The sequence below is a fragment of the Dasypus novemcinctus genome, chromosome 16 (assembly GCF_030445035.2).
Source record: "Dasypus novemcinctus isolate mDasNov1 chromosome 16, mDasNov1.1.hap2, whole genome shotgun sequence".
Classification (NCBI taxonomy): Eukaryota; Metazoa; Chordata; class Mammalia; order Cingulata; family Dasypodidae; genus Dasypus; species Dasypus novemcinctus.
In genome coordinates, this window is record NC_080688.1 from 2,168,990 (window position 1) to 2,196,013 (window position 27,024).

General features: G+C 37.1%; 1 pseudogene; it reads left to right on the forward strand.

Moving 5' to 3' along the window:
* LOC111760817 (palmitoyltransferase ZDHHC7-like) overlaps positions 1-26,088 on the forward strand; it is a 40,853-nt pseudogene extending 14,765 nt beyond the window's left edge.
* The last annotated feature ends 936 nt before the right edge of the window (positions 26,089-27,024 follow it).

Consider the following 27,024-nt stretch of genomic DNA (forward strand, 5'->3'; position numbering starts at 1 on the left):
CATATCTGATAAGTGTTTGATATCCATGTTAAATAAAGAACTCAAACAGCCCAATGATAAAAAGATAAGCATCCCAATTAAGCAATGGGTCAAACACTTGAATAGACATTTCTCCAATTAGAAAATACAAATGGCAAAAAAACTTATGAAAAAAAGTTCATCATTAGCTCTTAGGGAAATGCAGATCAAAACTACATTGGGATATAATTTCATATCTTGTAGAGCGGCCATTATTACAAAAACAAGACACCGTAAGTTCTGGAGAGTACATGGAGAAATAGAAACATCCTTTCACTCTAGTTGGGAATGTAGAATATTGCACCCTTTGTGGAAGACAGTTTTGTGGTTCCTCAATAAATTAAATATAGACCTAACATGACTCAGCAACCCTGCTATTAGAAATATACTTGGAAGAACCAAAAGCAAGGATGTGAACTGACATCTGTGTGCCAATGTTCATTGTAGCATTATGTACATTTGCTAAAATATGAAAATAACCTAAGCATCCATCAAATGATGAGTGGATAAAAAATGTGGTATATACATATAATGGAATGCTAGTTAGCTGTAAGAAAAAATGAAATTGGGATGCCTATGACAACATGAACGAAACTTGAGGACATTATGTTGAGTGAAATGTCAGATACAAAACGACAAATATTGTGTGTTCCCATTAATATGAGTGAAAATGAGAAAATCACAGATAAAAACTCTAGAGTATAGGTTATGAGGAAATTTAATGTGGGATGAAAATGGGAACGATGCTTAATGTATGCAGGATTTTAAATGAGGTTTATTTTAAACATGTAGAAATGAATAAGTTAATGGTAGTACATTATATTTAGTATAATTAACATTGCTGATTTATAAATGTGAGTGTGGCTGCAAGGGTAGTCTGTGGGTATACTATTTGAATGGAAAGGAAGCTAAAGAATAATGTAGAGAATGTTTAGTAATATTTTTGTGGTGGATGAAGATTGTGGTTAATAGTATAATAATATTCTTCCTTTAAAATGTGTTAAATATATGGTGATACATGGAAAAATTAAATTAAATTAAATTATGGAATATAGTTTACTGTAATATTGTCTTTTTTTCAGCAATGTCAAAGAAGTTATTATATCTATACTAAGGGACAGCAATAGGGGGGTGTAAGGAGGTAAATTTAGGTTCCCAAGTTATGAACTCTAGGAACACATCATCCTGGGAAAGTTAAAATGCAGAAGAATTTCTCAATTTACATTCCTTACCTAAGGCACAATATTTTGTAACTTTGTTATGTACAAAACTCACACATTTACCTTTTTCAAAGTTAATCATGTATTTTACATTTTGTGTGTAGGAGGGAAATGTTGTGGTAATCTGTGTGACTGTAAATTTTTGTGGCCAATCAGATATTTAGCTATAAACTTATTTGCAAATCCCGGAAAGAATGGTTCCTATTCCACATGAGAAAACTTTCCAGGCAGTAGAAGCTGAGGGAATCCAAAAAAACTTCAAAAGCATGAATAGAATCTACTACATCAATCAAGATAAGATTTTCTTGATCTTTACCTGAAGGAGGATTTCATCCTTGTTCTTATTTTTCCTGGAGAATTTGATAATGGAAATCAAAAATGAATCGCTTATCTTTTGTGAGTTTAATTGAGACTTTTTCAAGGCTTGTAATCTCATTGTAGAAATTCAGAATAGTTTATCTGATTATATTGCCATACAATATAAAGGAATTGAATTCAATACTGTGTGAACTTTCACCTTTTTATGCACTGAGCATTGAAGCTGTATAAGAGATACAATCTCTCCCATCTTTGAATTTTCTATGGTTTAAATTGATAAACCTAATATGTTGTCCAATGACATTCAGAAGAATAGTAGTAATAGAGTCTTATCTCAATGGAGAGGAATTACCTCTTCATAATATCTTTAGCAATTTTTTCCCACCCTATTCATATTCCCCTAAAAAAGGAGCAGTCACTTATAATTGCTTTATTTTTGTGTAGCTGAAGTATTAGAAAAGCTGTGAAGACTTAAGGTATGTTATGGATTAATTTGTGGGCCCCCAGAATATATGTTGACATCTTAAATCCAGAACTGTGAGTTGTGACCTTATTTGGAAAGAGGGTCCTTGCCAATGTAATGAAGTTAAGGTCAGGTTGAGATTGATTAGTGTAGGCTTAAGTCCAGTTTGAAAGGTATTCTTATTAGAAAAGGAAAAGACACAGATCAAGACAAAGAGAGAATCAGCTATGTGAAGAGACACAGAAGTTAGAGTTGTGCTACCATAAGCCAAGGAACACAACTATGTCTGGTAGTGGCCACACGACAGGAAAAGGCAGGAAAGGATCTCCTCCCCTGCTTTAGCTTTCAGAGAGAGAAAGAATATGTTTAAAGCACCTTGCTTTTTGACTTCTTATCTCCAAAACTGAAAATAAGTTTCTGTTTCTTAATATGGAGTTAGTGATATTTTGTTACAGGAGGCCTGGGAAATTATTTAAGTGAGTCATTACTTTTCTTCTCTCTTCACAGTTATCCTGAATCCATATGTATGCTCTCTAGACCCAAACATACCCTCATTATATTTCCCTTCATCTATGTTAGTATGTGAGGTAGTTCCGAGTGCCAAAATATCACAGATCACCTCCATGCCCTTCACTTTATACTTCATCATTAATAAGACTGGTATTTTGTTCCTCAGTGACATATTTCTGAAAGAGATCTTTATATTTTTTGAACCCAGAATTTTTTAAAAATGGGTTTTATTGAAATTGCCCCTAAAATCTCAGAACCATTGTTATATAAAATTTTCTTATTTTCACATCCTCATACCACTACCTGTGAAATTTTCCCCTTTATTTTAATTGACAAATCGTATGGGTTTAATTATGGCCATTCCCATTATCTATTTACATACTAATTGTGTGTTTTTGTTTTGTTTTTATTTTATTTTTTTTAAATATTACATTCAAAAAATATGAGGTCCCATTCAACCCCACCGCCCCCACCCCCCACTCCCCCCACAGCAACACTCTCTCCCATCATCATGACACATCCATTGCACCTGGTAAGTACATCTCTGAGCATCACTGCACCCCACAGTCAATGGTCCACATTATAGCCCACACTCTCCCACGTTCCATCCAGTGGGTCCTGGGGGGATCTACAATGTCCCGTAATTGACCGTGAAGCACCATCCAGGTCAACTCCATGTCCCGAAAATGCCTCCCCATCTCATCTCTTCCTCCCATTCCCTGCTCCCAGCAGCCACCATGGCCACCCTTCCCACACCCATGCCACATTTTCTCTGTGGACATTGGATTGGTTGTGTCCATTTCACATCTATGTCAAGTGGGGGCTTAGATTCCACATGGATACAGGATGTGCTCCTCCTGCTTTCAGTTGTAGACAGTCTAGGCTCCATGGTGTGGTGGTTGACCTTCTTCAACTCCATGTTAGCTGAGTGGGGTAAGTCCAATAAATCAGAGTGTAGGAGCTGAAGTCTGTTGAGGCTCTGGGCCTGGGTGTCATATTGTCAGTCCAGAGATTCAAATCCACTAAATATATCTTAAACCCCAGCACCAACTACAATTCCAGTAAAGTAGCATGCAAGTCTTGTGAAAAGAGATCCCCTCTGAGTCCAGTTCCATCACACAGAAACACCAGCTCCAAAGAAGGGCTAACTGACATGGCAGTGAATCCCATCTGCCATGACCATAGAACCCGTGGGTCTCTTTATCCCTCAAAAGAACCAATACCTGGGGTTGTATCTACTTTATCTGTCTCTTAGACTCTGCTCAGTTGTGCATAAGGGCATTCCTTCTGACAACCTCCAGACCCTTTTTAAGAGACTCGTAGCCTTATAAACTCATTTCTCCTTTCCATTTCCCCCTTACATTAGGTCAAACAGCATTTTGAAGTCATGTTATTATATGTAGACAGGGATATTCTGCTGATCCGCATTGAACCATTAATTCAAGGTCATTTTCTAGTTGCACCTTCAGCTGGTATGTGGTAGTGATCCCTTGGTGCCAGGGAGGCTCATCCCCAGGTGTCATGTCCCACGCTGGGGGGAATGCACTGCATCTACATGCTGAGTTTGGCTTTGAGAGTGGCCACATTTGAGTAACATGAAGGCTGTCAGGAGGAAACTCCCAGGCACAATGCTTCTCTAGGCCTTGTTCTTATTGCAGGTGTATAGGCTCATAAGCATAGCCATTAGTATCAGGAGCCCACTGTTGGGCCCTCATTCCTTCCTGGTTCTTACTGTTGCACCTGGGGGACTGCCGCTGCTCCCCCAGGGACCACTACAGAGACCCCCCAGCCAGGATCCCAGTACCCCCCCAGCTGTTGTTTTCAATTGTTTCCACTATGAGTATATCTAAACATTACCATGTACCCTGGACATATGCCCTGTATAACTCCCTGTCAACCATATATAGCCTGTCAATAACATCCCATATCAGTATTCCTCCACCGCCATCGTTGAACCACTCTGTGATCCAAAACTTCCTGTAAAGTGAATCCCAACATAATGTCAGTTTCCCTTACTAGTAAAATGAAATATAGTGATGAGTTTAAGGGTTAGATCTAGAGTACATATTGATTTGGGAAAATTTCTACATCCTATCTTTTTCTTTTCTGTTTTTTTCTAATTATTGAGCTTCTCTTCACAAGAGTCCTAGATCACAGTAATTCATATATACAATATACAGTACTTCCACAGATCCACCATAAAACCTTTTCCCTTCTACAGCGATAATCTTTTAACTTATTCATATCATATTTCCTGAAACTGATGTACAGATTCCGAAACAATAGCTTTCAAACAAGGTGACCTCTGTGCTTACAATGTGGTCCATACTTAAGGATTTACAGTTTTCTAAATTTTTTAGTTATCCTATGTTTTGCATTATGGTTTACATTATTAGTCTGTCATCCCCTATATGTTTTTGGTGTAATATTACATGTTTTATATTCATCCTTGTGTACTCTCGCAAAACTCCTCTCTTGCCCCCACATTTACCTTGGTTCCATCCATTCCACATCCATTTTCCCCTCCCCTTGGGGCCCACAGCGCCAGCCAATCTCCATTTCCCGAGAAGCCACGTCCAGAGATACTTGCAGCCGTGTTCAGGGCCTGACTTTTTCAACTGCCCTAATGCCCTGGGAGCCACCCTTTCTCATGAGAGATACAGTTCTCTCTATTTGATGGCATTAGTCCTCCCCAGGACTCTCACTTCTTGGGTCTCTACCCAATGGTACAACGCACCCTGGCAAAATGAGCCTTCAGCTATTCCCCCGGAGTCCGTCCCACATCAGACCATCGCCCCTGAGCATCCTAAACAGGTAACCCTCCTAATTATATTTTGATACGATTTTCTCAACATTTTACTCTCAACGAACACCTGACACTCTCCTATGTTTGTATGTTGCCCCTCCCTCCCCCCAATTTTTGAGCAAATAACCCCTCCGCCCATCCCCAGCCTCCTTCAAACCGGCAAAGCCCCACCCGAAGGCAACCCCTTGCCCCCATTTTGTCCCTTCTTTGTGCTCATACTTACTGCCAGCTCATCATAGATTCCACCCCTGTAGACGTCGACTCACATCCTTCCTCCACCCCCCGATTTCCTGTAAGCCTCTTTTCCAGTCTCTAGCTCTTTGAGGCAGGTTGCTTATTTCATATCATTGAGGTCATGTAGTATTTGTCCTTCAATGCCTGGGTTGCTTCACTCAACATAAGGTTCTCAAGATTCATCCATGTTATCACGTGTGTTTATAGTGTATTTGTTCTTATAGCCGAGTAGTATTCCATTGTGTGTATATACCACATTTTATTGATCCACTCATCTGTTGATGGGCATTTGGGTTGATTCCAACTTTTGGTGATAGTGAACAATGCTGCTATGAACATTGGTGTACATATATCGGTTTGTGTCCTTGTTTTCAGTTCTGATGGGTATATACCCAGCAGTGGTATTGCTGGGTCATATGGCAAATCTATGGTTAGTTTTTTGAGAAACCGCCAAACTGTCCTCCAGAATGGTTGGATCCTTCTGCATTCCCACCAGCAGTGGATGAGTGTTCCCCTTTCTTCATATCCTCTCCAGCATTTGTATTCTTCTGTTTTTTTCATAGCTGCCAATCTTATGGGAGTAAGATGGTATCTCATTGTAGTTTTGATTTGCATTTGCCTGATAGCTAGAGATTTGGAGCATTTTTTCATGTGCTTTTTAGCCATTTGTATTTCTTCTTTGGAGAAGTGTCTGTTTCAATCTTTTCCCATTTTTTAAATGGGTTGTTTATATTTTAATTTTCAAGATATATGAGTTCTTTATATATGCAAGTTATAAGTCTCTTATCAGATATATGGTTGCCAAATATTTTCTCCCATTGTGTGGGTTCCCTTTTTACTTTCTTGACAAACTCCTTTGAGGTGCAGAAGGCTTTACTTTTGAGGAAGTCCCATTTATCTATTTGTTCTTTTGCTGCTCATGCTTTTGGTGTGATATTCATGAAGCCATTTCCTATTACAAGGTCCTGTAGATGTTTCCCTACACTGCTTTCCAAGATCTTTATGGTCTTGGCTCTTATATTTAGGTCTTTAATCCATCTTGAGTTGATCTTTGTATAAGATGTGAGATGGTAATCCTCTTTCATTCTTCTACATATGGCTATCCAGTTCTCCAGGCACCATTTGTTGAATAGGCCATTCTCTCCCAGTTGAGAGGGTTTGGTGGCTTTATCAAATATTATATGGTTATATATATGAGGTTCTATATCAGAACTTTCAATTTGATTCCATTGGTCCGTGTGTCTCTCCTTATGCCAATACCATGCTGTTTTCACTACTGTAGCTTTGTAGTATGTTTTGAAGTCAGGAAGTGTGATTCCTCCAATTTCATTTTTTCTTTTCAATATGTCTTTGGCTATTCGGGGCCTCTTTCCTTTCCAAATCTATTTCATAGTTAGTTTTTCTAGTTCCTTAAAGAAGGCTGTGTTGATTTTTATTGGGATTGCATTGAATGTGTAGATCAATTTTGGTAGGAAAGACATCTTAATAATATTCAGTCTTCCTATCCATGAACAAGGAATATTTTTTCATTTATTTAGGTCTTCTTTGATTTCCTTGAACAGTCTTGTATAGTTCTCGGTGTATAAGTTTTTTACCTCTTTAGTTAAATTTATTCCTAAATATTTGATTTTTTTATTTACTATTGTGAATGGTATTTGTTTCTTGATTTCCTCCTGATCTTGCTCATTATTGGTGTACAGAAATGCTACTGATTTTTGCACATTGATCTTATAACCTGTGACTTTACTGAACTCATTTATGAGTTCTAGAAGCTTTGTTGTAGATCTTTCAGGGTTTTCTATGTATAGGATCAGAACATCTGCAAATAATGAAATTTTGACTTCTTCCTTTCCAATTTGAATGCCTTTTATATCTGGTTCTTGCCTCAGTGCTCTAGCAAGTACTTCTAAGACAATGTTAAATAGGAGCAGAGACAATGGGTATCCTTGTTTTGTTCCTGAGTTTAGAGGGAAGGATTTCAGGATTTCTCCATTGTAAACAATGATGGCTATAGGTTTTTCATATGTACTCTTTATCGTGTTCAAAAAGTTTCCTTGTATTCGAATCTTTTGGAGTGTTTTTATCAAGAAGGGGTGCTGTATTTTGTCAAATGTTTTTTCTGAATCTATAGATATAATCATGTGATTTTTTTCCTTCAGTCTGTTTATATGGTGTATTACATTGATTGATTTTCTTATGTTGAACCATCCTTGCATACCTGGGATGAATCCCACTTGGTCGTGGTGTATAATTCGTTTAATGTGTTGTTGAATATGATTAGCAAGTATTTTGTTAAGTATTTTTGTGTCTAGGTTCATTAGAGAAATTGGTCTGTAATTTTCCTTTCTTGTGGTGTCTTTGTTTGGCTTTGGTACTAGGGTAATGTTGGCATCATAGAAGGAGTTCAGCAATGTTCCATCTGTTTCGATTTTTTGGAATAGTTTCAGCAGGATTGGTTTTAGTTCTTTTCGGAATGTTTTGTAGAATTCACCTGTGAAGCCGTCCAGCCCTGGGCTCTTAGTTGGAAGATTTTTAATGACTGATTCTATCTCTTTGCTTGTGATTGGTTTGTTAAGATCATCAATTTCTTCTTTTGTCAATATGGGCTGCTCATGTGTTTCTAGGAATTTGTCCATTTCCTTTAAATTGTCATTTTTGTTGGAATATAGTTTTTCAAAGTATCCTCTTAGGATAGTCTTTATTTCTGTGGGGTCAGTGGTGATATCGCCTTTCTCATTTCTTATTTTGTGTATTTGCATCTTCTCTCTTTTTTTCTTTGTTAGTCTCGCTAAAGGTTTGTCAATTTTGTTGATCTTCTCAAAAAACCAGTTCTTGGTCTTGTTTATCTTTTCAAGTGCTTTCTTATTTCTATTTAGTTCTGCTCTTATCTTTGTTATTTCCTTCCTTCTTCTTCCTGTTGGGTTACTTTGTTGTTGTTTTTCTAATTCCTCCAAATGTGCAGTTAGTTCTTCAATTTTTGCTCTTGCTTCTTTTTTGATATATGAATTTATGGCTATAAATTTCCTTCTCAGTACTGCTTTTGCTGTATCCCATAAATTTTGGTATGTTGTGTTATCATTATCATTTGTTTCAAGGTAGTCATTGATTTCTTTTGAGATTTCCTCTTTGACCCACTGTTTTTCTAAGAGTGTGCTGTTTAATTTCCAAATTGTGATGTGAAATCTGGGCCTCTGTCCCTTGCAATTTCCAGTTTCACTCCACTGTGGTCAGAGATATTGTTTTGTATGATTTCAATCTTTCTGAATTCATTCAGCCTTTCTTTGTGGCCTAGCATATGGTCTATCTTGGAGAATGTTCCATGTGCGCTTGAGAAAAATGTATATCCTGCTGTGTTTGGGTGTAATGATCTATATATGTCTATTAGATCCAGCTCTTCTAATATACTGTTCAAATGTTTTGTTTCTTTAGTGATTCTCTTTTGAGATGTTCTGTCCAGAGTTGATAGTGGTGTATTAAAATCCCCCACTATAATTGTAGATGCATCTCTTTTTTCACTTAGTTTTTCCAGTGTTTTCCTCATGTATTTAGAGGCACCCTTGTTAGGAGCATAAATATTTATGATCGTTCGATCTTTTTGACAGATTGTCCCTTTCACTAAAATGTAGTATCCTTCTTTGTCTCTCACAATTGTTTCGCATTTAAAGTCTATTTTGTCTGATATTAATATAGCTACTCCTGCCTTTTTTTGGTTATTGTTTGCTTGTATGATTGTTTTCCAGCCATTCACTTTCAACCTCCATGAGTCTCTGGGTCTAAAATGTGTCTCTTGTAGACAGCATACAGATGGATCATATTTCCTTACCCAGTGTCCCAGTCTGAATCTTTTGATAGGTGAGTTTAATCCGTTGACATTCAGTGTTATTACTTTCAGGGAATTATTTGTGTTAGCCATATTTTGATTGGATTTGTGTTTTTTATATTTTGTTTGTATTATTTTTCCCCTTCTATTTTTGTCTTTTTTGTTGCTCTTACACTCTCCTCCAACTCTGCCTGTCCTGTTTTTTTTCCTTTCTTCCTGCAGAACTCCCTTTAGAATTTCTTGAAGGGGAGGTTTCTTGTTGGTATACTCTTTCAGTTTCTGTTTATCTGCGAATATTTTGAACTCTCCATCATTTTTGAATGCTAGTTTAGCTGGATGGAGTATTCTTGGTTGGAAATTTTTTTCCTTTAGTACCTTGACTATATCATACCACTGCCTTCTTGCCTCCATGGTTTCAGATGAGAAATCAGCACTTAATCTTATGGAGCTTCCCTCGTGATGGTTTTCTTTTCTCTTGCTGCTTTTAGAATTTTCTCTTTGTCTTGAGCATTGGATAATTTGACAAGTATATGTCTTGGGGTGGGCCTGTTGGGGTTTATGACCAGTGGAGTTTGCTGTGCTTCTTGGATATGTATATCTGTCTCTTTAAGTAGATTTGGGAAGTTTTCAGCCATTATTTCCTGCAACACTCCTTCTGACCCCTTTCCCTTCTCTTCTCCTTCTGGAATGCCTATAATACGTATGTTTGAGCGTTTTGCATTATCATTCAGGTCCCTAAGTCCTAGCTGGATTTTTTCTATCTTTTTTTTGACCACTTCTACTATCTTTTTTGATTTCCAATGCACTGTCTTCCACATCACTAATTCTCTGCTCTGCCTCTTCTAGTCTGCTGATATTTGCTGCAAGTGTATTTTTGATTTCTTGAACTGTGGTGTTCATTTCTATCATATCTGTTATTTTTTTGTGTATGTCTGCAATTTCCCCTCCAAGTGTTGTCTTCACACTGTTAACCTCTTTCATTACTTCATCAAATTTGTCAGTGATAAATGTTCTGAGATCTTTCATTTCTTGTGCAAAGTTCTGCTCCCCGTCCTGATTTTTAGTTTGTTGATTGGATTCAGCCATGTTTTCCTGATTACTGGTTTGGTTTGTAGATTTTTGTTGCTGTCTGGTCATCATTTTTTCTTGATGGGTTTATTCAGTTCCTTAGCTTCTTTGTCGAGTCTTGGAGATTAATTAGCTGTTGTTTTTGGGTAAGTGTTATATCTTCTCCTTGTCACTTTGTTCTTCTTATTCTAGTTTCTTATTGCTGGTTAAGTTCACTTTAAAGGAAAGTATTAGTGCCGGGGAAAGGCAATGTGTAAGCAAGGAAAAGTGTAAAGTAGTATTGGTGATATATGTTAACAAAGCAACAATATGAGTTCTGGGAGGATGGAGGTTAGATTCATGTAAATTGTGTAGAGTTATAGCAGTAGGTAGAGTACCTATAATGAGGTAGATGACTGAATATGGGAGGAATATGGTATGAACTAAAAAGGTATTGTTTTCATGAGAGAGGGAAAGAGAAAAGAAAGGTAATAGTTTCAAGAGTGGATACCAGACAGAAAACAAAACATAGGTATTAGAAATTAAGAGTTAGACACTTTGTGGATCAAAGAAAAGGAGGTGGAATATAGGAGAGATAGTAAATGATAGAGGATATCAAGATGTAGGGGAAAGGGGATAGTGTAGATAGCCAAAATCTATTCACACAGAAATGAGGCAGTGGAGGATGAGGAAACCCAGCAAATGTGAGGTGTTTCCTGCAGCACCTATTGTATTGTTAAGATAAAATAGAATAAGAAGAAGATGGGGGACAAGAGAGAGAGGGAAAAAAAAAAAGACTTTGGGGGATATGCTGGGAGAAAAGACTAGGGGATAATGCAATGCCAGGAATGAGAACATTAAAAAAATAGAATAAAAAATAAAAATAGAATAAAAATAAAAACAAAACAAAACAAAGAAGAAAAAATGCAAACCTTGAGGGCTAGGACATTCAAGGACCTCAGATGGACCTCAGGGCATGGTGATTCAGGGATGGAAAGTCTGAGATATTGAGAGTCAAGAGGTGTGAGTCTCTGGGGTGTGGGCCACCAAAGTCCAGGGGACTCAGACCTGGCAACCTCAGTCCAGTTAACAGGAAGCCTGGGAGCACCATAGTGCATCACAGCCTTCAGGGATCCCCGCAGCTGAGTACCAGCCCTATGGGTGAGGTCACATCCACAAGCTCTATCCTGTCTTCTGTACCCTACAGTTCACTCACTCACTAGGGTCTATTGTGTGGATATATCACCAATTGACTTCAGGAACCCTCCCACCCTGTGTTCCCCCAGAATGGCCACCTGGGGGCGCCTCTAGGCTACAGCCAATTTAATGACTCAGATCAATATCCAGGTCCAGGGGAGGGGCTCCAGCCCGAAACGCTAATAATAGAGTCCAAACCCACAATTCCCACACTTCACAAAATATTCCCCTAATCAGCTTCCACCCTACGAGATCCTGGTAGCGTCTCTTTGTTGCTATCACTTTAAGACCGCTGTAGATCAGCAGCCGGGCTTGGGGGGGGCGTGGCTCTAGGTGGAAGCACTATTGTTTGTGTCCACAATCAAAAATTTCCCCCGCTTTGCCATAAAACTCCCGTCTGTCTGCCCAAATCGGTCTGCAAGCGCCTCCCATCCCACAAACCCCCCAATAGGCCACCCAGGGCCCACGATCTCCCCAGTACTGCAGAGCCTCCAAAAAAAAGAAAAAAAAAAACCCGCAGTGGCTTCCCACGCTACGGCAGCACCCGATGCTGTGGTTCCACCCACCCAAGGAGGGAATCTTCCACGCGCAGCTGGGACCTCCGTGTATATTTCACAGACGCATCCTCTCTGTTACCTTCCCTCCAAATTGATGTCCAGACACCTCCCGACCAGCAAAAATCCTGAAACAGCCAGGTCCCAAAGAGCCTCCAACGCTGCCCAGCCGACTCCCGGCAGGAGATACTATCAGGGAAGTTCACTCAGCCACCATCTTGCCCCGCCCTCCATACCTCACACCTTAACCCTCATTACTCCCACATTAACAACCTCTTTCATCATTGTGGCACATTCATCGCATTTGGTGAATACACTTTGGAGCACTGCTGCACTGCATGGATTATAGTTTACATTGTAGTTTATGCTTTCCCTGAGTACATTCAGTGGGTTATGGCAGGATATATAATGTCCAGCATCTGTCCCTGCAATATCATTTAGGACAACTCCTCTATTGTTTTTTTTTTCTCTTTATTTATTTATTTAATATTGCATTCAAAAAATATGAGGTCCCCACATACCCTCCAGCCCCCTCACACCACTTCTCCCCCACAGCAACAATCTCCTCCATCATCATGAGACATTCATTGTGTTTGGTGGATACATCTCTGAGCACCGCTGGACATCATGGTCAATGGTCCACATCATATAGCCCACCCTTTCCCACGTTCCACCAGTGGGCCATAGGAGGACACACAACGTCCAGTAACTGTCCCTGCAGCATCACCCAGGACAACTCCAAGTCCTAAAAACGCCTCCACATCTCATCTCTTCTTCCCATTCCCCACACCCGGCAGCTACCATGGCCACTTTCTCCACACCAATGCCACATATTTTTCGATTAATAATCACAATGGTTTTTGATGTTTTAGAGAAAGGAGCTTTGTGCTGATTAGAAAGAAAAGAGAATTCATATAAAACTAGTGCTAAATTGAACAGTAATTTCTACAATGCAACAATTCATATATTAATAATTTTACATGCCTTGACCCATCAAAGAAGCCTAGGTTCTGGAAATGTAGGGGAGAGATAGTACAAACATGCCACATTTGATGAAAGAACCACTTTTGAATCTCATTTTTCTTTGCTTTTTTTCTAGAACAGTCTTTACAGCAAATGTTAAACATCATTTAAATTTCATGAACTGAGTATTGGAAAGCAGATTATATAATGAAGCTAAAGTATGTATTTTTTGCATTAATTTTAAAGATTATAATGATTCTCCCAAAGTGAAAAATTTGGAATCTGTGACATAGCCTGCCTGACTGTAGCCTAGACTGTGAATTTCTGCAGTAAAATTAAGGACTTAGATTTTATGAATATGTGATTGCCATATAGCATCATGTAAACGTGATATAAGAACACTTCAATTGCATTGTATTTGTCAATACTAGTCTTATTAAATGGTTCTGCAGGGTCTAGAGAATTAATGAAATTAGTGAAAACTTCAAAAGAAAATATTCTTGGAGTGATTCAATGTATAAATCAGAAAAACTTATTTTTCCACTTTGTATTCAATTTTATAGTTTTTGATAATATTTTATAACATCTTTAATTAAATTTGAGTAATGGAAAATATTAAAGTAATGGGCATTAAGAGATTTTCTACTAGTGTTATCAAACTGGGCCTTTAACTTGGGTTGGAACCTCAAAATAGTCTTCTATCTGGTGTCACTCTGGCCAATTGAATGGAACCAGATTTGGTAAAGAAGAGCAGAAACTTTATTCTTTGATCAAAGAATGGAGAAGGATGAACTCATGTCCATAAAGCACCTTATCTCTGAAAGGAATAATGTGTGGTCCTTTTATTTAGGAGTCAACGTTAGTTAGGGGAGTTGACTGGGCATGTGCAATGGTTTCTTCTTTGTGTTCAGACCTCTGTGTTTGATTCTCAAAAAATAAGCACAGGGTGAACAAAGAGTTAGGTTAAAGCTCCCATGAATATTATTTGGGTGACATTTCTTTCTGATAACTCCAGGTGTATCTATAACAAAGAGTATTCTATGTATGCATAAACACACATACTTTATACATAACATGCTCTCATACACTTTTATTACAATAGATAGCATTACACATATAAGGTTGGTAATGAAAAGCATGTTAGTTTAGAAAACAAGACAAATTTAAAAGTCAGTATTATGGTAGTATTTAAAATATATTAAAGTGAAAATACAGTCTGTTTTCTATTATGAGATATGGAAATTTACATAATAGGTGACTAATGTAAATATAATGAAGTAAAACTTAATTGTATATGGACCAGGTGGAGGCAAAATTAAATCACTCTACAGAAATGGGGAGAGTGTGACATTGGAGGCTTATCTTCCTTCACCTCTAGGTAGAGCCCATTCTTCTTCCCAGTAATTGCTAACTTCCAACAAAAACACTAAAGCTGAAAGCCTTTCTAAGGACCCAAGGATAACAGCAGGTAGAATATCAGCAGAACAAAAACAAAAGTGTAAAAAGAACAAATTCCTGATTTATTTTCCCTTGTCAGTATAATTCTCACTTTTCTCTTTTCAGTTTAGATGTTGGCTTATTATAGTATTTATTGTTAGTCCACCTCAATTGTTTAATTAAACTGCCTTCATGTGTGTCTTCTCACCATTTAAGGAAGCCTTTCCCTTCTGGATTTCAAATTGCATCTGTTGTGTGTGTGTGTGTATGTGTGTGTGTTTGCACAATTTAGTACAGGTGAGTGATTAAAAATGAGATGTCATAGCCTCTGACTTACAACTGGTGGTCAGTTAACCTTACTGCTTCTAATGCATATCTTAAATGTAAGGCAAAACACATCCTAAAAAAGGTGTACACTTAAAACCTGTCATCAGTCATAATAATAGAAAAAGTCTGTAAAGTAGATAGGAAAAAATGTAATAAGTTGTACACAAATAGCTCATTGCCATCACTAAAGTAAATCCTGAAGCAAAACATTAATAATATCTAAGAAATACTGGAGGGAACTATGGAAAATCCTGGGGAAAGGAAAGGTTGTGCAGGATATTTGTGTTTGTGCGTTGTGAATGTGCATTTGGCTATAGCTAGAAGAAGAAAGATTGGCTGGGAAATAGTATGAAACATGCTGTATGGTTTCCAATCTTGTTTCTCCCTTAACATATTTTAAAAGTCAATTGTTGGGTTAATTACTTTTGGTATTTTTAGCAATGACTCAAAATACTGGGGCTGGTATTTGCAGGAGTTAGACTTTGGTCAAAAATGCTGAGTTAAACAGGTGAATACAAATTCTCCTTGTTCATGATCTCCTTGTTGCTCACAGAGAGGCTGATGGAGGGACATCATGACCATCTCTAGAAGCTTGTTAGAAATGCAGGCAACAACCTCCAAATCAGAAACTGCATTTTAAGAAGAGATTAGGAAGTAGATATGGCTCAGTAGTTGAGTGCCAGCTTCCCACATTCCTACATACAAGGTTCCTCATTCAATCCCTGGCGGGCAATGCAAAAAAAGAATATTAGGTGATTTAGAAGCTCAGGATTGTGACTTTGGCCCTGAACCTTTCCAGTGATGAGAAGTTCCACTGAATTTTTAAATCAGTTTCTGTTGATGCTTATGCTGCCACCATTGGCTTGTATACTTTAAATGAGTAGATTTTATAGTGCCTGAATTATATCTCAATTATGTAATTTATATATGTAAAGGCACAATTTATTCCAAATAAAAAAACATTTCAAGAATTGTCACACTAAAGAAGTTCTCAAAGACTTTTGAGGAAATATTTATTTAAGTAATAGGAAAAACAATCATAAGATTTTTCCAAAAATAGATGAATTTCAAATGATATCTTAATGATGCTTATTGCTGTCTTTAAAAAAGTTGAGGCCAAATAAATAAAGTACACTTCCAAGGAAATATGTCAATTAACCCAGAAATGAAAATCTAGATGTGAACGCCCAGGGACCAGAATGTACCCACCCTAAATGAAACACAGTGGCCTAACCCAGATGCTTACTAGTTAAAAATTAACAGGCATACAGCAAACTTTGATATTCTCAAGGCTGTGTACACCCTTCCTGTGATAACATCACCAAGCACCCCATTTGTGAACCTCATGTAACTTTTCCAGAAACTCTGTTCTCATGCCCTATGTAATGTCTTTGTCCTGAGACCCCTTCTATTATTCCTCTTTTTCTTGCTTCTTTGTGGAGCACTAATTTCATTCACCATCAAAGAGACTCTTCTGTTCCTAAGTCCCAATAAAGCTCATGTCTAGCTATTTGCCTAGTGCTTCTTTGGTCTTACAGCTGCCCCAACCCATGCCTTTCCAAGTCTGTTTGAAACACTAGACAATAACAATATGATTAGTGTTGGGAGTAAAAACCAAGTGATTATGAGTTTCTCCAAATTATTGTCTTTCTAAGAAAGGAATAAAGATCTCAAAAAAATGAGAATAAAATTCAAAATAAGGATTAATATAGAACAAACTAAAATAATAATTCAGATGGAAGAAAAATATCTGCATATATCTCAGGTACATTTTTCAAATATAATATCAATGTAAAGACTAGTTTTATGATGCCTATAAGAGATACAATAAAAGCAAGAGGAAATGGAAATGTTAAGAGTAAAAATATGGAAAGTTACTTTTCAAGCAAAAACAGTGGCATGGTGTTTTACAAACAGACTGAAAACAAACAAATAATAATGTAGCATCATGAACTATACATGAACTGACTTGATAAGGATCAAGTCAGGGAGAAAAGAACAATTGTAAAAATATATGCACTTTTTAAACTAGCTTATATATGTCTCTCTACAGAGCTATATCTCAATATAAATATATAAATATATATAACTCAATATCACTGTATATTAATATATATTAATATATTATATTTTATCTATATCTATTTATATTTACCTGCATTTTTCTTGTTGAATTATGGGAGTTATTTGTATATTCTGAATATGAGTACTTCATTACCTACCATATGGTTTATTTGTTGACTATTGTAATTCAGTCTTTTGATGATCAAAAGATTTTAATTTTTACATAGTCCAATTTACCAAAATTTTCCTTCATGTGTGTAGTTACTATGAGTGATCCTAGAAATGGATCTTCAAATGTGGGACTCTGAGACAGATTTAGTTGTTTTGTTTTGTTTTTTGTCCTGGAATAAAATGTTTTGTTTATTTCTAAAGAGTAATAGGAAGTTAGTAATTAATTTTTGATTTTCATGAATTATCTGCTTGATAATTACCTGCCCTGGGGAATACATGTATGTCTCATTTGAATGATCTGGTATAATGATGACTCAAAAGATTGAGTTGTTATAGCTGCTTCTGTGTTGACAGAAAGATAATGATAAACCCAGGGCTTTAAGTCCTTTGCCCAAGAATACTGTATAATTTAGAGCCCAGTATAAGCCTGGGATCAATCAGGAAACTGTAAAACATGTTAATTGTTTCAACAGCAAGAAGTTAATATAGGGAGTAGTTAAATAAATTTTGGAGGACTGGAAAGCAAAGAAATACCAACATCAGGTGCACAATTACCAAGTCCTAGGACTAGAAAAACAAAAATAAAAGATTAGAATCATCAAAACTATAGGGAATATTTTGTGCTACAATGGAAAACTATGCATTTTTTTTATATCATATTCTTCCTCATTTTCTGATTCTAGCCTTTCATTGCCCTTGATATTTGTAAGTTGTAGATAAGAGACAAGGAAGAATTGGCTATGATCTTGCACATTCTATTGATTAAATGGAGATTCTAATGACTGTACTCCTACTATTCTGAAAGATATTAATTTTGCCACATTTGTAAATTCTTGCACAATTTCGTTTTGCTAATTAATAAATGTGTTAGTTATTTGGATTCTACTTTGAACTCTTTGCCAAAAGTCTCATGAAATTGGAAAGATGGTTCAGCTATCGGTGCCTTAGATAAAATAGAGGTGTCTCATGAGGAATTGAGTGCTGCTTTATGAGAATAATGTAAATATATATCTGCAGGACTCTCTGAATATTACTAAAAAGCTCAGGAAAGAAACAAAGAAACAAAAGAAAATTTTAGAAAAAGCCATCCAAAGAACATTCAGGGTTGATGAAAATGTTCTCTGATTGGGTTTTTCAATATGAGAAATGTTAGACAAGTTTCATTATTGTGTTCATAAAATGTAACTACTCTAAATGAGTAAATGAATTATTAACTTCATTTCATTTTAATTAATTTTAACTGCTATCACTAACTTCTGCTATATAGGAAAGCAAAGCCAGAAATTACATTTCTAAACACTTCAAATAATATTTAAATTCTGCAACACTTTTCAAGGATAAAATATTGTTCATGGTAATCATTAATATTATCTCAAATACTACAATTGTAGTATTTGAGATAAAAATAAAAAAATATTTAAAAATAAATAAATAAATAAACACATGTAAAAATATCATAGCTGGGGAAGGGGGAAAATGGTTTGATGCTGGGTATATGGGAGTTCCCAATATTCTATTTGTGAATTCACTGTGAACTAAAACTTTTTTGAAGACATTTAAAAAAAAATGGATATAGACACTGAGGAAAAAATGGAAGAGATTACCTTGCCATTGTGCATACAGGGCACCACTTATTACAGTGAAGAAAAGCAAAATGTCAAAAAAATTAATGAGATTTTTCACTTTTTAATATCTCAATTTAGTTTTTAATTTATTTTAGTTTTCTAAATTATTGTGTATTCTATTTCTAATCTTTAAACCTATCATTTTATTTCATTTCCTATTAATTGAATTTGGCAATATATTAGACTTCATTTTTGAAGAAGTTTTGGATCACAAGAGGTTCAACTATGGGAGGAGAGGAGCACAGTTGTGTGGTATCATTGATAGGGTATGCACGGGTGGGAGGGAGTCCTCCAGGGCGTGCATATAGGAAGTATAGATATGTTAGTATGATCATTGGGTATTGACATATGGGGTAGAGTTTCACATGACAACTGAGGGAGTGCTGAGTTGCCATTCCAGGAAACTTTGTCACACTCCCCAGTGGAGCAGCAACAACTCCCCAAGTACACGGGCAAAGATCAGTGAAGAAGGATGGTCCAATAATGAGCCCTTTATTCTGATGATTATGCTTATGAACCTGTGTTCTTGAAATTTCATCTAGGCCTAGAGCTGCAGGGTGTCTAAGAGTTACTTCCGGAGAACCTCCATTTTGCTCAAATATGGCCACTCTCTAAGCAAATTTCATCATGTAAATGCATTACCTTCCCCCCAGTATGGGTCGTGATTCCTGGAAATGAGTCTTTCTTGCACCGACAGATAAATACTAAGCACCATCTGGTGATGCAACTAGAAAAAGACCTTAAATAAAAGTGTGAAATGTTAAAGACAAATGAGTTTATATGTCTAAGAGACTTCAAAATGAATCAGGAGGTGATCTGATAGGTCATGATTATGCACATCTCAGCAGGATCTCAGAGACAGCCAAAATAGATACAACCCCAGGCAGTGGTGCTCCTGAGGGCTTTGGAGACACCCATGTCCTACACTCATGATAGATGTCTCTGTAGTTCAGTGCCTTGCTAATGGGCCCTACTTTGGAATTTGTGCTCCTGAGTGTGATGGAGTTGGACTCAGATGTGATGTTTCTTTGCATGCTTCTTCTGTCACTTTTATTGAACCTGTGGTTGGTGCTGCGATTGGTTTATGATAAGGAGACTTGAATCTCTGGGCTGTCTATTTGCCAGCTGGGCCCTGAACATCAGCAGACTTTCAACACCTATACTCTGGTTCATTGGACTTACCCCGGTCAGCTAACAGGGAGGTGAGGAACATCAACCACCACAAGAGAGAACTGAGAGAGTCTATAGCTATAAGCAGGAGAATCCCATCCATCAGCCATATGGAATCTAAGCCCCCTCTCAATTTAGAAGTGTTGTGGACATCACCATGACAGGGTACACAGGGCGGAGGAATAAAATACGGATTATAGTGGACTTACTGGCATTCTCCTATAGAAGTATTATGACCCTAGCAATGGAAGAAATTGTGTCATTAATGTGGAGACAGTGGCCATGTGAGTTGCAGGAACAGAGGCAGGACATTAAATATCCTGCCATAACCCACTGAATAAACTGAGGGACAGTATAAATTACAATGTAAACTATAATCCATTCAGTGTAGCAGAGCTCCAAAATGGATTCATCAAATACATTGAATATGCCACACTGATGAAAGTCGTTGTTGATGGGGGAAGTGTGGGGGATTGGGAGTGGGGTATATGGGAACCGCCTATTTTTTTTTTTTTTAGCAAATCAATTTTATTGATACACATTAATAAAGCATAAATCCAAGTGTACAATCAGTGGTGTTCAGTATAATCACATAGTTGTACATTCATCACTTCTATCATTTTAAAGTATTTTCATTATTGCAATAATAAAAAAACAAAAAAGAAAAAACAATTATACAATCAATGGTATTCAGTGTAATCAAATATTTGTGTATTTGTATCTTCAATCATTCTTTTATTTAATGAAAAATGCTTAATGTGTATTTTTTGTGGTTATTTTTTTCAATTTTTAATGTAATATTAAAAAATATGAGGTCCCCATGTACCCCCCACCCCCTTCACCCCACTACTCCCCCCGTAGCAACATTCTCCTCCATCATCATGACACATTCATTGCATTTTGTGAATACATCTCTGAGCATTGCTGCACCTCATGGTCAATGGTCCACATCACAGACCACACTCTCCCACATTCCATCTGGCAGGCCATGGGAGGACCTACAATGTCCGGTAATTGTCCCTGCAGCACCACCCAGGACAACTTCAAGTCCCGAAAATGCCTCCACATCTCATTTCTTCCTCCCATTCTCCACACCCAGCAGCCACCATGGCCACTTTCTCCACACCAATGCCACATTTTCTGTGATTACTAACTACAATAGTTCATGAATAGAATATCAGTAAGTCAACTCTAATCCATATTCTATTCCTCCATCCTGTGGACCTTGGCTTGGTTGTGTCCATTCCATATTTATGTCAAGAGGGGGCTTAGATTCCACATGGATGCTGGATGCAATCCTTCTGCTTTCAGGTGTAGGCACTCTTGGCTCCATTGTGTGGTGGTTGACATTCTTCAACTCCAGGTTAGCTGAGTGGGGTAAGTCCAATAAACCAGAGTGTAGGAGCTAAAGTCTGTTGAGGCTCAGGACTTGGCTATTACATGGTCAGTCCAGAGATTCAGGTCCCCTGGGTATACATTAAACCCCAGCACCAACTACAGTTCTGGTAAAAGTAACAGGGGAGGCTTGTGAATAAAGATCACATCTGAGTACAGCTCCATCACATAGAAACACCAACTCCAAAGTACGGCCAACTGACATGGCAGTGAACTCCATCTGCCATGACCATGGAACCTGTTGGTCTCTGTAGCCCTCAGAAGAACCAATACCTGGGGTTGTATCTACTTTATCTGTCTCTGGGACTCTCCTCAGGTGTGCATAAGGGCAACCCCTCTGATAACCTCCCAGCTCTTTTTTAGATACTCATAGCCATATAAACTCATTTGTCCTTTCCATTTCCCCCTTGATTTAGGTCAGAAAGCATTTTTAACTGCTGTTATTATATGTAGACAGAAATATTCTGGTGGTCTGAGTTGAACCTTTTATTCAAGGTCATTTTCTAGTTACATCATCAGCTGGTACTTGGTATTGATCCCTTGGCACCTGGGAGGCTCATCCCTGGGAGTCATGTCCCATGCTGGGGGGAAGGCAACGAATTTACATGCTGAGTTTGGCTTTGAGACTAGCCACATTTGAACAAAATGAAGGCTTTCAGGAGGTAACTCTTAGGCACACTGCTGCTCTAGGCCTTGTCCAGTTCCCTCTAATTCATGGCCTCAGTCCTCCCCAGGGTGTGGGTATATCTTCGCTCCCATTGTATGGGTCTCTACCCAATTATGTGGGTCTATAACCCACTCTGACAAAATGAGCATTCACATATTCCCTAGGAGTCTGTCCTGTGTTAGATTATCCCCTTTAAATATCTTAAACAGGTAACTTTCCTTATTATATTTTTGAAAAGGTTTTCTCAGCATTATACTCTCAATGAACACCTGACAATCTCCTATGTTCCTATTTTTTAATGTAGCATATTTTGTGATCTATGTATCTTTAAAAAAAAGACAATAAAATGATAATTATTGTTTAAGAATGTACAATTATTTTTAAAAGTCCTATCATCAATACTAACAAATGTTCCACATTAATACAAGGTATTGGTGGGATGTTGTGCATTAGAATCCAGTATTTTACGCATGATTGTTTTGTAAGCTTACAGCTTCTCTAAATAAAGAATTTTGACAAACCTTGAAAAAATATACTAAAGAAAATGATAATTACAGTAAGATAATTTACGTAACCATTTTGAAATATTTTGTAAAAAATCTCCTAAATTCCTATGGATATAATAAATGAGAGTAAATCAACTCCATTAAAATTACTCACATAAAATTCCAGTCAAATTGTATTCTACTTTCTAACGACAAATGAAAGGTACATAAAAAATAATTATAACTAAAAATCATGTTTCTTTCATTTTATAATTATGCTTCCTTTTAATTATAACAGTTATAAAATTAAATAGTTCTCAAATGAGATCCTCAAGATAATTTGTTTTATATTTGAAAGTAAAATTAATGCTAAAGTAAGATTTCCTATGATTTAGTATGCTTCAAGTCATGCAAAAGTAAAATATTTTGATTACATTAGTTATTTTGAATAAACAGATTTCTGAAAACACTAAGAAAGCATGTATGAAATAAATCTGGAAAGAAACTTATTCATTCATCATATATTGGAATTCATACCTGATAAAATGAAAGAAGCTTTGAGGAAGAATCATATTAGGTAGAATGCTTTTATTAGATACCTTGTGCAGTTGAGAATGTAAATTAGAAAGTCAACAAGGAAACTTTGGAAAACACTGAAATGGGAAATTAGAATCAATTACAATCTCAAGAGGATTTTTAGAAATTTTTATTTAAGGATATAATTCATATATGAATACACATAAACAATAAGTGTATACTAAAAGTTATGAACACACATAAACAATAAGTGAATACTAAAAAAGTTGGGAACTTACAAAACAAGCATGCATAGCATCATAAAAGAGTTTCATATATCAACCCTCCACCATCTTGCATTGCTGTGAGACATTTATTACAAATTATGAAAGAATATTTTCAAAATATTTCTATTAATTACAGTCCATATCTTGTATGTGGTGTATTTTCCTCCAACCCACCCTATTATTATTTCTTAGAATATATTTTATTATATAAGTTGTGAATTTACAAAACAATCATGCACATATGTAGACTTCACATACAACACCCCTTCATCAACAAACCACACCATGGTGGAATATTTGCTACAGATTATGATATAATATCATCAGACTATTACCTCCAAACATGGTCCATATTTGGTACTGTTTTAATACACTCCCATTATCAACACAGTACATCTTTGTCATAGATTTATGAATTTTACAGTATTGATGCTAACCAATTCATATGTCACACCAGTTGTATTTTTCCCATGCTTCTTAACATTCTCACCACCCCGCAATGGAGAAATACACCTGCTCTAGCGCACAGAAGGAAACACTTGCATGTGTATCTTCTCATCTACCTCTGCATCCACTGTGTTATTCAGTACCTAAATTGTTCTCTAGCTTTCTTTCAATGGACATCTAAATAACTATATTACTCTTTCCAGCCACATTCTTATTTATAAACCAGCTGCTACTCACTCTATCCATTTCCACATTTTTGCAGTCAATTTAATTAAAACTTCTAAATATATTAAACATCAGTAGTCCTTCTCAGCACTCTTCTTACCTCCTAATAACATCTCTAGTCACACTCATGAAATAGATGAAAGGTAGTTGCTCTTTTGGACTCCTGCAGCAGCTAGCAATGGTTTGATATTGTGAGATTTACAGTAGACTGCCTCCAGACCGGCTCTGTTCCATAGCGCTGAAGGGTGCTATGCACCAGGCCAGTGAAACACTGGCCCTTCTCTCCATGGAGAACAGTGCTGCAGCATGCTGGCTGTGTAAAAAAAATGCCTAGTGGAGCAATAATTGCCAGAGTAACATGAGTAGAACCTAAAAAAACACAACTGGCTTTATGGCCTGCTCCCACAAAGATATGTATGATATTGCAAATCTGGAGCTTAGATGTATTAACTCAGCTCAAAGAGTAACTTATGCACTGGTTAGGATTAAGTACTGTATGTGTATATCTGATGAAACATATTTCTATTCTGGATCATATGCAGAGGGATATTGAACATGTTATGTTTTAAAAAACCTGATTCCTTTTTAAAATAATTAATGAATGTGCCTGTAAGACAAAATAATGGCTCCCTTAGATACCATCTTTATTTTGTTTACCATATACTTGTCTTGTTGCTTATATTGTCTTTGTAAGTTTATGTCTAGGGCATCATGAAAAATAATACAAGAATTATCTCATTCCTACTCTGCAGATGAAATATTAACCCAACTCACATTTGCTTCTACTTTAAGCTATCAAAATAGAAGTTTCTTTCTTTGCAGAAATGTGGTTTATATCTCCTTACCTCCCCACTGGATAGGCTTATGTTCACTAACATATATTGCCCCCTCCATAACTTATGGACCCACCAACCTAGTCCCACCATTCTGTGAGTTTCTAACCCTTTCTGACTCTAACCAATATTAGGTACACTTTCAACTCTTCTGCTTAGTCTCCTAAAAGACCCTTATGTTTTTAAAGCCCTAAGTTGTTTTATTTCTTCCAGCTTGGATGCTTTACAAAGCAAATTATAATAATAATTATGAGAAAATTATGTCCCATTCCAACCATTGTGCCTGCAAGGACTAGCATGTTTTGTGCCTCTGAATCCACCCTCACCTCCAAAGTATAGGAGGAGACTGAAATATCCTAAACCTCTCTGGGCAACAGCAAGCAATTTAAGCATACAGGGACTGAACTGTTTGTCTCCTGCTGTTTCATCACCACCCACTAAAGGGCAGAAAGGACAGTACTCCCTCAGCTTTAAGAACAACTAGAGACCCATTCAGCCTTGATGGATTAGATTGTTGGACACTCTGGAGTGTCCATATCCACCTCTGGCAGGGGTCAAGGGGGTTGGTGCTATGTACTGCAATCTACTTGGGCAATGGCAGTAATTTTGGACTCACACCACATAGATTATTGCTCTTAGCTGCAGCTCTATCCCAACCTCAGACATACAGAAGAAATTGTAAAAATACATAAATGTTAACACATCTTACAATGATGAAAGCACAGTGAAAAAAATAGACTTGTTTGTGAGGAGATTTTGCATTGCAGAGAATTTATGTAAGTATGGCAAGGGAGGGTTGCTGGTGCAAGTTGTCACTGGTGGGGGAATTTGTGGGGAAGTATGCCCACAGTGCATGCCTCTATGGAAAATGTGTTCATGTGGTCATGAGGTGTTTTTTCAGAGGGTGAAGATCCACAAAAGAACCAACAAAATATTAAATTCCCTTCCTGGGAATATTTCTACTATCTCTAATAGAGTGGCAAGACTCTCTAGAGTATATAGGCAGTGCCTAGTGAAAGAGGACAAACCAATACACTAGGCCAATCAAAATAATGCTTGCACTTATGAACATTATTCCTGTAAAATTTAAACTTAGCTTAGAAATATATATTTCCTAAGAGTTACTTCCATGAGAACCTCCTTGTTACTCAAATGTGGCCTCTGTCTAAGCCAAATTCAGCATATAATCTCACTTCCTTCCCCTAGGAATGGGACCTGACTCCTATGAATGGGCATCTCTGGCACCAAGAATTATTGCCAAGCAACTAACTAGTGATGCATTTGGATAAAGACCTAGAACAAAAGGGGGAAATGTTAGAAACAAATGAGTGTTTATCACTAAGCCATAAAGTGAGTTGTTTGGTTATTCCAGAGGTTATGTTTATGCACATCTCAGGAGGACCTTACTGACTGCCACAGTAAGCAATGCCTCAAACAAGGTACTCCTGAGGAATCCAGAAACATCAGGAAATCATAGGAAGGACAGACAACACCAGAAAATTGTCACTCCATTTGTGGGCTTTACCTTGGATTTTTATATTAACCTATCTCCCAATGTATCAAGGTTAGAATCATTTATAATTTTCCTACACATGGTTTTTCTACCCCTTTTACTTGAACCAAAAATTAACACTATATCCATTAAATATATATCCCAAAGACTTAAATCATCCTGCTCATATGCCAGTTCAGCTCTGAATCTCAAAATAATTGCATCTAATACCCAGTCTCTATTTCATTAGACTCCCCAAAGACAACTGAAAAAATGAGTATAATGGACAATGCCCAGCCCAAAAAACAGAGAATATCAACTGCAAGAAGACAGTTCCATCCATCTGCCTCATGGGATCTAACACCTCTCTATCAGAAGCAAATTGGGCATCACCATCCTCAAATCCTCAAGGTTGGGGAATGAACAAACAAAATAAGAATGCAACCATGGATGAAACTATACTTATTTTTATTCTAGTGATGGAAACCCTTGTAGCATTGATATAAAGATAGTGGTCCCCTGTCGGAGTCTTGTTCGGCGACCCGAGGTATCGGGAATGAAAGACAAAGAAAGATTGGGTTCAGGGGATCTGAGAGCATTGATTTCTCAAGCTCATCAGACAACTTTATTGAGTCGAGGGGCTAGTATATATACCCCTAACCTACGTGACATTCAGCACAAAATCAAGTTACCTATTACCCTTACCTCATACTATATTAACTAGTGATTGATG